This window comes from Petromyzon marinus, unplaced genomic scaffold (assembly GCF_048934315.1).
Source record: "Petromyzon marinus isolate PM22_M1 ecotype Great Lakes invasive population unplaced genomic scaffold, UKy_Petmar_22M1.pri1.0 PM_Scaffold_30, whole genome shotgun sequence".
Taxonomy (NCBI): Eukaryota; Metazoa; Chordata; class Hyperoartia; order Petromyzontiformes; family Petromyzontidae; genus Petromyzon; species Petromyzon marinus.
In genome coordinates, this window is record NW_027423280.1 from 11,453 (window position 1) to 21,855 (window position 10,403).

Consider the following 10,403-nt stretch of genomic DNA (forward strand, 5'->3'; position numbering starts at 1 on the left):
TAGTGTTATTATAACTATCATTACTACTGTTACTACCACACTATAGTGTTATTATAACTATCATAACTACTACTGTTACTACCACACTCTAGTGTTATAACTAGTATAACTACTGTTACTACCATACCGTAGTGTTATTATAACTATCATAACTACTACTGTTACTACCACACTGTAGTGTTGTTATAACTATCATTACTACTGTTACTACCACACTGTAGTGTTATTATAACTAGTATAACTACTACTGTTACTACCACACCGTAGTGTTATTATAACTAGTATAACTACTACTGTTACTACCACACCGTAGTGTTATTATAACTAGTATATCTACTACTGTTACTACCACACTGTAGTGTTATTGTAACTATCATAACTACTACTGTTACTACCACACCGTAGTGTTATTATAACTAGTATAACTACTACTGTTACTACCACACGAGTAGTGTCATTATAACTATCATAACTACTACTGTTACTACCACACCGTAGTGTTATTATAAGTAGTATAACTACTACTGTTACTACCACACTGTAGTGTTATTATAACTATCATTACTACTGTTACTACCACACTGTAGTGTTATTATAACTATCATAACTACTACTGTTACAACCACACTGTAGTGTTGTTATAACTATCATAACTACTACTGTTACTACCACACCGTAGCGTTATTATAACTATCATAACTACTACTGTTACTACCACACCGTAGTGTTATTATAACTATCATAGCTACTACTGTTGCTACCACACTGTAATGTTATAGCTATCATAACTACTACTGTTACTACCACACTGTGGAGTTATAACTATCATAACTACTACTGTTACTACCACACCGTATTGTTATTATATCTAGTATAACTACTACTGTCACTACCACACTGTAGTATTATGACTAGTATACTACTGTTACTTCCACACCGTAGTTTTATAACTAGTATAACTACTACTGTTACTACCACACGTAGTGTTATTATAACTAGTATAACTACTGTTACTACACCACTGTAGTGTTATTATAACTAGTATAACTACTACTGTTACTACCACACCGTAGTATTATTATAACTAGTATAACTACTACTATTACTACCACACCGTAGTATTATTATAACTAGTATAACTACTACTGTTACTACCACACCGTAGTGTTATTATAACTAGTATAACTACTACTGTTACTAATACTGCTACTGTTACTATCACACGGTAGTGTTATTACAATTATAACTACTCTTACTAATATTACTTCTGTTACTACCACACCAAAGTATTCATATTACTGCAGTTACTACCACACCACAGTGTTATTACTACGGTTAATACAGCACTACCACTTAGCCGCATCACACGTGTACACTCACGTATACACTCACGTATACACAGGTGTACACTCACGTTTACACTCATACACACTTGTACACTCAACAACAACAGACCGCCATTCCCCACTAAGTGGCGGTGATGTCACCATGGTGCCTCTGCCAGGCTAGATGCACTTGAGGCCACGTGACGTGTCGAAGGTTCGCTGACACAATGTCACGGGACACACCCAGATGCCATGCGTTGACTAAGATGCTTGGTGGATGCACCAGCTGTGTCCTTTACTGCGCCAACTTGCTGCATTTTATCCACCCAGCACTCCGTTCATTGTTGTGAGCGCCGCTCCTCTGCCCTGAGTTGTTGTTGGAGGGCGACTGCCTCCAACTGCCCAGTAGCGTCTTTCACGACCCTCCTCCATAGAGGTCGATCTTAACACCGCTGGTACCGGTCTTCAGCAAGTCCACTCAGCTTCACATCCTCCTGTATTGCATCAGTCCATCTCTACTCCAGCCCGTTTCTTGCCCTTTTAACCTCTATAAATGGACAAACAAGCAACTTGGGCATGAGGTGGTGGGGCATGAGGGCTACATGACCCAGCAAATGCAGCGTTGCCTGCCGGAGGAGCTCTTTAATGGGACTGTGTCGCGGTCTTTCAAGGACAATCCAGCCTGGTTAAACCAAGGATGGACCATACGCAGGCCAGCCTAAATGTTTCTAACCAGCGTAGATGTTCCATGAGGGGTCAACATTTCACAAGTATAGAGAAGGAAGGGCATGGCTGTGGTTGAGACGATCCAAAGCTTCGTGTTGCGTAACAGACCATGAAGCTTCCACACAGCATTAAACAGCCGATGAATAGATAATGCCGCCTAACTGATTCAGAGTGAGACCTCTGCTGTCAAACCGGAGCTGGTCATAAGCACACTGCTTAGATATGGAAAACTCTCCACTTTACACTCTACAAATGCTCCATTGTAGATAACACAACAACAACCGCCATTCGCCACTAAGTGGCGGTGACATCACCACGGTGCTTGTGCCAGGCTATGTGCACCTTGAGGCCATACACACACGTGCACACTTGTACATTTACACACTTGTACGCAATTGCACACTCACACACATGTACACACGTAAAGACAAAGGTCTTGTAGCCTACACAGAATATTAGGTCAAGTGCCCACCTATCAAGGACGGCACTAAACACAAGGGAGGTGGTGTGACCAGCGCCATGGCTGGCCGCCTTCGTCTCCCCCTTGCTGACGTTCACTACAAGCCACACCAGGTTCTCGTATTCATCTGAATCTAAGTAAGTTGGTAAATTTGTAAATGCGCAACTATTATAAGCCAGGTGATCACGAGGAGCGCACAGGGGATGAGAGATCGGTTCTGATGTTTGCTGTCGCCATTCTTAACCGCGCACTTGACTCGAACTCGGCTCGCCGGGTCCGTAGCGCGGTGCGCTATCCGCTACGTGAGCGCCGATGCCGCGTCAGTTGTTTCTGTCACAGTTGTTGCCGCCACTGCTCGCACCCGTAGCCCTCATCGTCCTCCCCGTCGTCGTCGTTGTAGCGCAGCGACCCGGCGTCCCGTCTGGCGGCCGCCCGCAGCGGACGTCCCCGTACTTCCAGACCCTCGCCGTGGCCGAATCGCAGCGCCAGCGCCCCGAGCCGGCCTCCCTGAGCTCGCGGGAGGATCTCGACCGCTGGTAAAACGGTCGTGGCCGGCCCAAGTTCGAGTGCGCGCCCTCCCTTCTTACAGGTGGCCCAACTCGGATTTGGAGCTTGGGCAAACGTCCCCAATTCCCAATTCGGCAGCCTCTCACCACCGTTGTGACGGTTCAGAACTGGTTTCTAGTGCATTGCACACAATACCCGCTTGGCCACTCGATGTCCGATCACGGCCACGATGCACCACTCCGCTACTCCTTCGGCAATCATCTGGCTCGACCACCTCTATCCATTCAGAGTGGTCTACATCGGCCGCTTCTACTGCCACCCATGCGCCCACCACTCGCTCTGCCTGCCTGTCAATTGCCTTCAACCCAATGGCTTTGAATACACCACACAGTTTCATTGGCTCTGGGAGAATAAGCAGGCCTGGGCTTAGTGCTTAGATAGGAGACTCCCTGGGAATACCGGGTGTTGTGGGCTGTGGCCACAAGGTGACTAGTCGAAGGCGTGCATCGATGGATTCTTGATTCCATCTATCCTTATCATTGAGGTGCATCCTCGTCGTATTCATGACGTTCTACTTGGTACCATTTCCTCCCACACGCACCACTCAATCCAATTGGCCAAACATTCCAATGTAGCGGGAGCCTCCTGATAATGTCTTGAGACTCAGTAAGGCTCTCCTGGGTAAACAGAAGGCAGCTTTAACATTTTGTCATTAGTCACCCTTTAACCCTTGTCTCTACACACCAACCTGCAGCATGTTCAGAACTCATCCAGCTGACTGTTCATCAGCCCACCTTGGCCACCTGCTCCCCGTCAGCTGTTCCCTAACTTGGCCATTCGTCCGAATCGGCTGGCAGTGATTCAGCACTTTGGAGGCAAGGGTTGGCCACTCCGTGCTGGCCACATCACCCCCTCATGTGCCGTTCCGGCCTTAACAGATGTTTGCTCGCAGCATTTGCCCCGGCGGTCTCTTGAGGCGATAGGAGGGATCTTTGTCCTCTTGAGCTGGTGACCGAGCGATCGTTTGAGTGACGCGGCTCCCTGCCCACAAGTCGCCACCACAGATCGCGGGTCGCATGGCCCAGGACTCGGGCGAGCTCAGCCTCGTGGTCACGCACGGGGAGCCAGAAGGAAAACCCCACTCAGAAAGTGGAACGTATTGGCGACGTCCTCTTCGGTAACAAATGCCCTCCCCCTCTACTCCACTCCCATCACTTCTCACTTTCCTCATTCCGAGTGTGGCAATGTCTGACAATCCCTGTGTTTTCCCTGTCCCCAATTAGACTGTCAAGAAAGGCTCGGCATCCTCTTGAGCGAGTGGAAGCAGCCCATGAGGTGCGGTCTTGGTCGTGAAGCCCGTTGCGCTGACGCTACCGACGGCAGTATCGCGCTTTTATTCTGCCCTCGGCTTCTTGTGGTGCTCACAAGGGGCCGGCATTCCACCGCACTCCCTCCCCAGCAACTCAACTACTCTCATTGCAAGGCCCACTATTCGATTCCGGATCAGATAATTTGTATGGTCTTGTTATCATTTGTATTGTTTCTCAATTATTCTCCGTTTAACGATTAAATGTAATAACTTGTTCAGTTTTGTGTGCTCTGTTAGCCGCGGTCTCGCGGCTAACAGGTGTCACATTGACCATCACCACCATGGGCCTAAATGTCAAATATATTGAACAATTGGAAATAATAACTTCTCACGCACGCAACTCGGCGCTTTCATCAGGTGCGTATCGCGTGGCGTGATTATCAAACGTGCGGTTAGGGTCGAAGCTAGTTTTGTGTTGTTTATCAAAGTCGGGGCCATGGTCCGGTCGGCCCAAGTGCATGTAGAGTCCGGGCTCCGCTCGGTTCGGGGTACTGCCGGTGCCGCCACGCTCGTGACGCCGGCACTGGTGTCTCTCCACAGCCCGAGCGAGCGCTACGAGGAGGAGATGGTGGTGCGAGCCGAGGCTCTGGTCGACTCCGGCAGGCGGCTGGTACAGAGGTACGAGCAGGAGAAGAGCCGTCTCGCCGACGGGCTGCTCCACCCACGCTCGCACGGATGGCCGGATGACGTCGCGTCCGCCGAACCACCGACCCGACGGACGACCCCCGCCCAGCCGCCAGCCCACGGGTACCCCCAACAAGTAAATCACCCGACAAGCATCATCCTGACCCACCGACCAAAAAAATTACAGACCGATAACTTACCACCCCATCCAATGACCCCAAAAACACTTTCGCAACAATATATATGAACCCGACACCCGACTTGCCCACCCTCTGACTCTATAAGACACCGAGGCTAATACAATACAAAGGCAACGCAAAACTAGTTTAGCGCCAATGGATTTGACTAAAACCACTCGTGCACAAGGCCAGTTGAAAAACTATCCTGACATTTTTATAAATTAATACACACCGTGAGGAGGGGAATTCCTTAATCGGCATGCTCGAAGTGGTCGAGTGACACGGACGTATGTTCTCCTGTACGTGCATTACACGTAGTAATGTTCTCCTGTAAACGAGGGCTACTCCGAGGAAAATGTGCACAGCGCACGCTGCGCTCCCACGGTTTCGTCTTTATGATGAGCCGCGCTTTCCATGTCACAGCGATCTGCAGGTTCTGCGCTTGTTTAGCTTGAGGCTGTAGTCATCGCCGCGATGCCGCCAGGGAGTCTGCTGAGTGAGCTCCTGCGCCCCGTTATCAATCGAAGGCTCGCGTCGACGAGCCGCGTGCCGCCAGGCTCGTTCGGAACAGGACTGTGGCTGGGAGGGCTCGGCGGGTTGTTTACAAGTTCTTGGGAGACGCCGCCGTGTTTACACAACCAATGGGGGAGCAACGTCGGCTCGGAATGAACTCGGCAAAATTATATCACTTGAGAGAGAAGGCTGCAGATTTGTGCGTGTCGTTGTCTCGTTACCAGCTTTTGGTGAACACTTGGGTGTCACGTGGTGCATTTTATCATTCTCGTGACAGACTGCAAAGGCTGAGGGGGAATTTCCTCACATCCGACATGACACAATATACGCACAGACACACGTAAAATGTACCCCCTGTACTTTCCAATATTCCTATAACTGTGCTTGATTCAAGACACTTATTACCTTTTTTATCGGTGACACATTTAATGGTCATGTTTTTTTCTGGCTGTTTTGTGTGCTTGGGTCTTTGGGACTGTCCGTGATGAACAAAAATAAAATTAGTTCCTTGAGTGTAATCCCCTCCATATACGTAGGCTTTGTTCGGGCACTCCAGTTTGCTGCCACACACGACAACCAATTCCGCTCCTGCCCTTGCCCTCAGGACCCTCTTGGAAATGCAGCTTGAGACCACCAATCACTGCACCACCACTCCCCGAATGCATGATATTGCAACATTGGTCAAAAATAAAATCCATTCCAGTCATTCTCAGTACAACAACGGATGAAGGCCCCTCCCGTACGTCGCGTTCATAATGGGGGGTCATTTTACCATATTTCACCACGCTGGTGAGTGCGAGTTAGGAAAGCGTGGGTGCCGGTCAGTCCAGATGTCGCTCGCCACTGATACGTGCCGTGGGTGGGAATCGAACTCGGGTCGACGGGTTTGTAGCGTGATGCGCGTAGCACTGCGTCACCGCTTCCCAAACGCACGTATTGCACCATGTACCTGTACTGTGCGAAACAAGTGTTGGCACACGCGCATGTCCTCCTTTCTTACAATTGCTCTGACGCTTCTCTGAATCCCCTTGCTGGCAGGTGCTCAAGTCATCCACTCGCTCACCATAGCACTCTCATGGGACAGCTGCCGGGAAGAGGTTTCTGATGGGTGCTGGGTGGTATCTTTTAAACATCGCCAGGCACACCCCAATTCTCCATTTCACAGCCTCGAGACGTTTTGCACATTTGTAGATGCAGGGCTTTACATTCCTCGCTCTACATTTCCCCCAGGATGCTACTGTAGGCTGGCTCGGAGTGGGAAATATCGGCGTAAGGCACTACCACTAGAGTGTAAGGTATGCCTTTCCATAATAATGCTTCATTATCGTCCTCATAATCTTATAAGTCTATAAACAATTTTATACAAAATTGTGAGGACCAAATAAAGAGAGATTGATGTGGCGTGGCAAAATAATCCCCGGTGCAGCGATCCGGAGCCGTTCCGGCTGAAAGTAAACATTGAGCGGCGCGATGGAGAGAAAGAGCAGTCTAATCACGAGAAAAGAAGGAGCGATGAAGGGGCCGCTCCTACCTCTTGTAGCAAGCCTCCCTTCTCACGCCTCTGGATACTTCACTGTCTATCAATGCTCACAACACGCTCGATTCTCTCCTTGTTTTTTTTTATTCTCGTCGATTCTTTTGTATGGAAGCCCCCGTTTCAGTGAGCCCGGTGCTCTCCTCCATCCCGTAGGCATTAGGACGTGACTCGCCTCCTCCCGTGGAACGTCTGACCTCCATGCCCCTCCCTGCGCTCCACTCCCACAATGCGCCCTCTCCTCACCAGTTCCCAAGTTCTCCATTCGGTGGCCACACTTCCCCTACAAGGTGAGCCTGCAAGCGGACCCGGGAAGCTGCGATCCTTCGTGAACTCGCCAGCACTTTCCTTCAGCATCTTTCTCTGGAGGCTTCCTGAAGTCCGGAGCTCCGGACTGATTAAGAAGCTGAGTCTGTCTAAACTCCTTTATTACCTAAGGATGATTCCTTCCCGCATTATTTTTTGTACGGTGTGGCCCAAAAGTCAGGACACATCGGGTTTTTATTGTAGAGTGTGGCCCAAAAGTCAGGAAACATAAGGTATTTTTTTTACAAGGTGGCCCAAAAGTCAGGACACTGAGTGATTGTCCAGGGTGGCCAAAACGTCATGGCACATCGGGGTTATTGTTGTACAGTGTGGCCCAAAAGCCAAGACACATAGGGTTATTGTACAGGGTGGCCTAAAAGTTAGGACACATTGATTTATTGTTCAGGGTGGCCCAAAAGTCAAAAGAAAATTGATTTTTATACAGGGTCGCCCAAAAGTCTTGACAAGTCTCACACAGAGAGACTGTGTGAGACCCAGAGGCATTGGGACCATGGAGACCGATAGATTTACATATAGCCTCACACCGAGACCCATCGAAACACAGAGACAATATACTTGCACAAAGACACATAGACTCACAAAGAGACTCAGACAATGGACTCTCACAGAGAAAAGACTCACACAGAGACCCATAGACATACACATCGACTCACACTGATACCCATCAACTCATACAGAGACCCAAAGACTCACACAGAGACGCATCCACTCGCTCACCCACTTATTCACTGCTTGTGCACCCACCCACTTACTTACCGACTCCCTCACAAGCTTACTCGCTCACTCGATCCCTCACCGACTCACACATCCACTCAGCCACTCACTCACTCACCCACTCACTCACCCACTCACTCACTCATAGACTATCTCAGAAAATCACCCACTCACACACTCAAATGCTCGCTCACCCAAACATTTACCCACTCATCCACTTGCTCAACGACACGTGCCCAGACTCACTCGCACCCAGTCTCATTCGCTCCCAGACTCACTCGCTCCCAGACTCACTCGCTTTCAGACACTCACTCACAGTTCTTGCTCAGAAGCTCACTCACCCACTAATTCAGAAACTAACTCAACCACCAAACCACCGACTCAAATAATTCCCTCACTCATCCGCACCCACTCACTGACCTATTTCTTCATACATTCACTCTGCCACTCACTGGCCAACTCACTCACTCATCCACTCACTCAGAAACTCCTACAAACCCCGAGCCATTCACTCAAAAACTCACCTTCTCACTCACCCACCCATTCACCCACTCACTCATCCAATAACTCCCTCACTCATTAAAGTACTCACTTACTCACCCATTTTCTCAGCCACTCAATCGGAAACTCACTTACCAACTCGCTTAGACACTCACTTACTCATAAAAGGACCGTTTTACTCGCCCACTCACTCAATAACCTGCTCCTTCACTCATAAAATAATTTAACCTCTCAGTCACAAACTCGCTCATCCACTTGCTCAAGCAGTCAATCGCTCACTCAATATTTTTTCCATTTATTCCCTCCATCAATCATTCAGCAACTCACCCAATCATTAAAGAATGATGTACTCACAAACGCACCCACAAACTCAGTTAACCACCCACCCTCTTACTCAAAAACTAAATTTTCCAATCATTCACCTACCCACTCATCTCGCTCACTTCCTCACCCACTCACTCATATACAAACTCGGTCACCCACTCACTTAGAAACTTACTCACTACTCACTCACTCACTACTCACCCACTCACTCACTCACGGACTCACTCACAAATTCACACTGTCACTCACTAAGAAACTCACTCATCCATGTGTAACGACCCCAGGAGACCGTTTATCGCGCGGTTTCCACCACGCGAACGACTGAGGCTGTTGATCGCGCAGCTTCCGCCACGACGATCCCCTCCACGGTTTAGTGTTTCCCCCTCGTAACCGTGGAGTTTCTCCGGGTGCTTCGGTTTCCCCCCACTTTTGTAAGCGCTCGTCATTCATTGGTCGAAATATCTTAAAATGAAAACTCAATTCAGGACCTTACTATGACTCAGTGTGGCTTTCCTGGAGTAAATATATTATTATAAAACATTACAGGAAGTTAATATTCAATTCTGATTCCGCACCCCTCAATGCCCTTTTTAAGTTCAATTTGTGCATGTCCAATGACATGATGACACCTGCTGGTTACAAAAAGGGAAGCACGGGTACAGGCACCGCTGAAACAACATCCAATCCGAAAGGGAGAGGCATCTGGGCCAAAGGTAATGGGTGGGGCTGGCCGGGATGCTTCGGGAACCCGCTCGAAGGTTTCACGATAGGGCGTGGCCAGTGGCGGAGCCTAGCCGCGCTTGCGGTGATATAAGCGGGGGCGGAGGACTCTTGGGTCCGGACTGCGTCGCTGCTCGCCGTCATCTCTCTCTGTCGTCCGACCACGTGGAAGATCTACCTCGGCTTCCATCACCCTCCTCGGCACGCCACCAGCCAGCGGCTTGGCCGAGCACGGATGGTGGAACCACGCTGAGTTACCGGCCGTGTGTTTGTAGCCCATAGAGATGCTAACATCCAGTGTTGTATTTGGAGTGAGAGATACGGTGTTGTGCCCGTATATGAATAAAATAAATCCCCTCTGCACAACGTGTCGCGGAAATCGCTCATTACACAAGTAAGACTCACACAAGCATCCATACTCAAAGACCCATAGATTCCAACAGACATCCACACACTGCAATATACACACACATAGACTCACACAGCGACCTTATAGACTCGCACACAGACCCATAGCCTCACACAGAGATCCATACATTCAGAGACCCAAAAACTCACACCGAAATCCATAGACTCGAGG

At 49.0% G+C, this 10,403-nt stretch overlaps 1 long non-coding RNA gene across 1 annotated transcript; it reads left to right on the plus strand.

The window, feature by feature from the left end:
- Nucleotides 1-299: 299 nt before the first annotated feature.
- Nucleotides 300-10,189, plus strand: LOC142923135 (uncharacterized). The gene is made up of 2 exons (XR_012940539.1): nucleotides 300-5,147; nucleotides 6,742-10,189. It is a non-coding gene; the product is annotated as an uncharacterized LOC142923135 (long non-coding RNA).
- The last annotated feature ends 214 nt before the right edge of the window (nucleotides 10,190-10,403 follow it).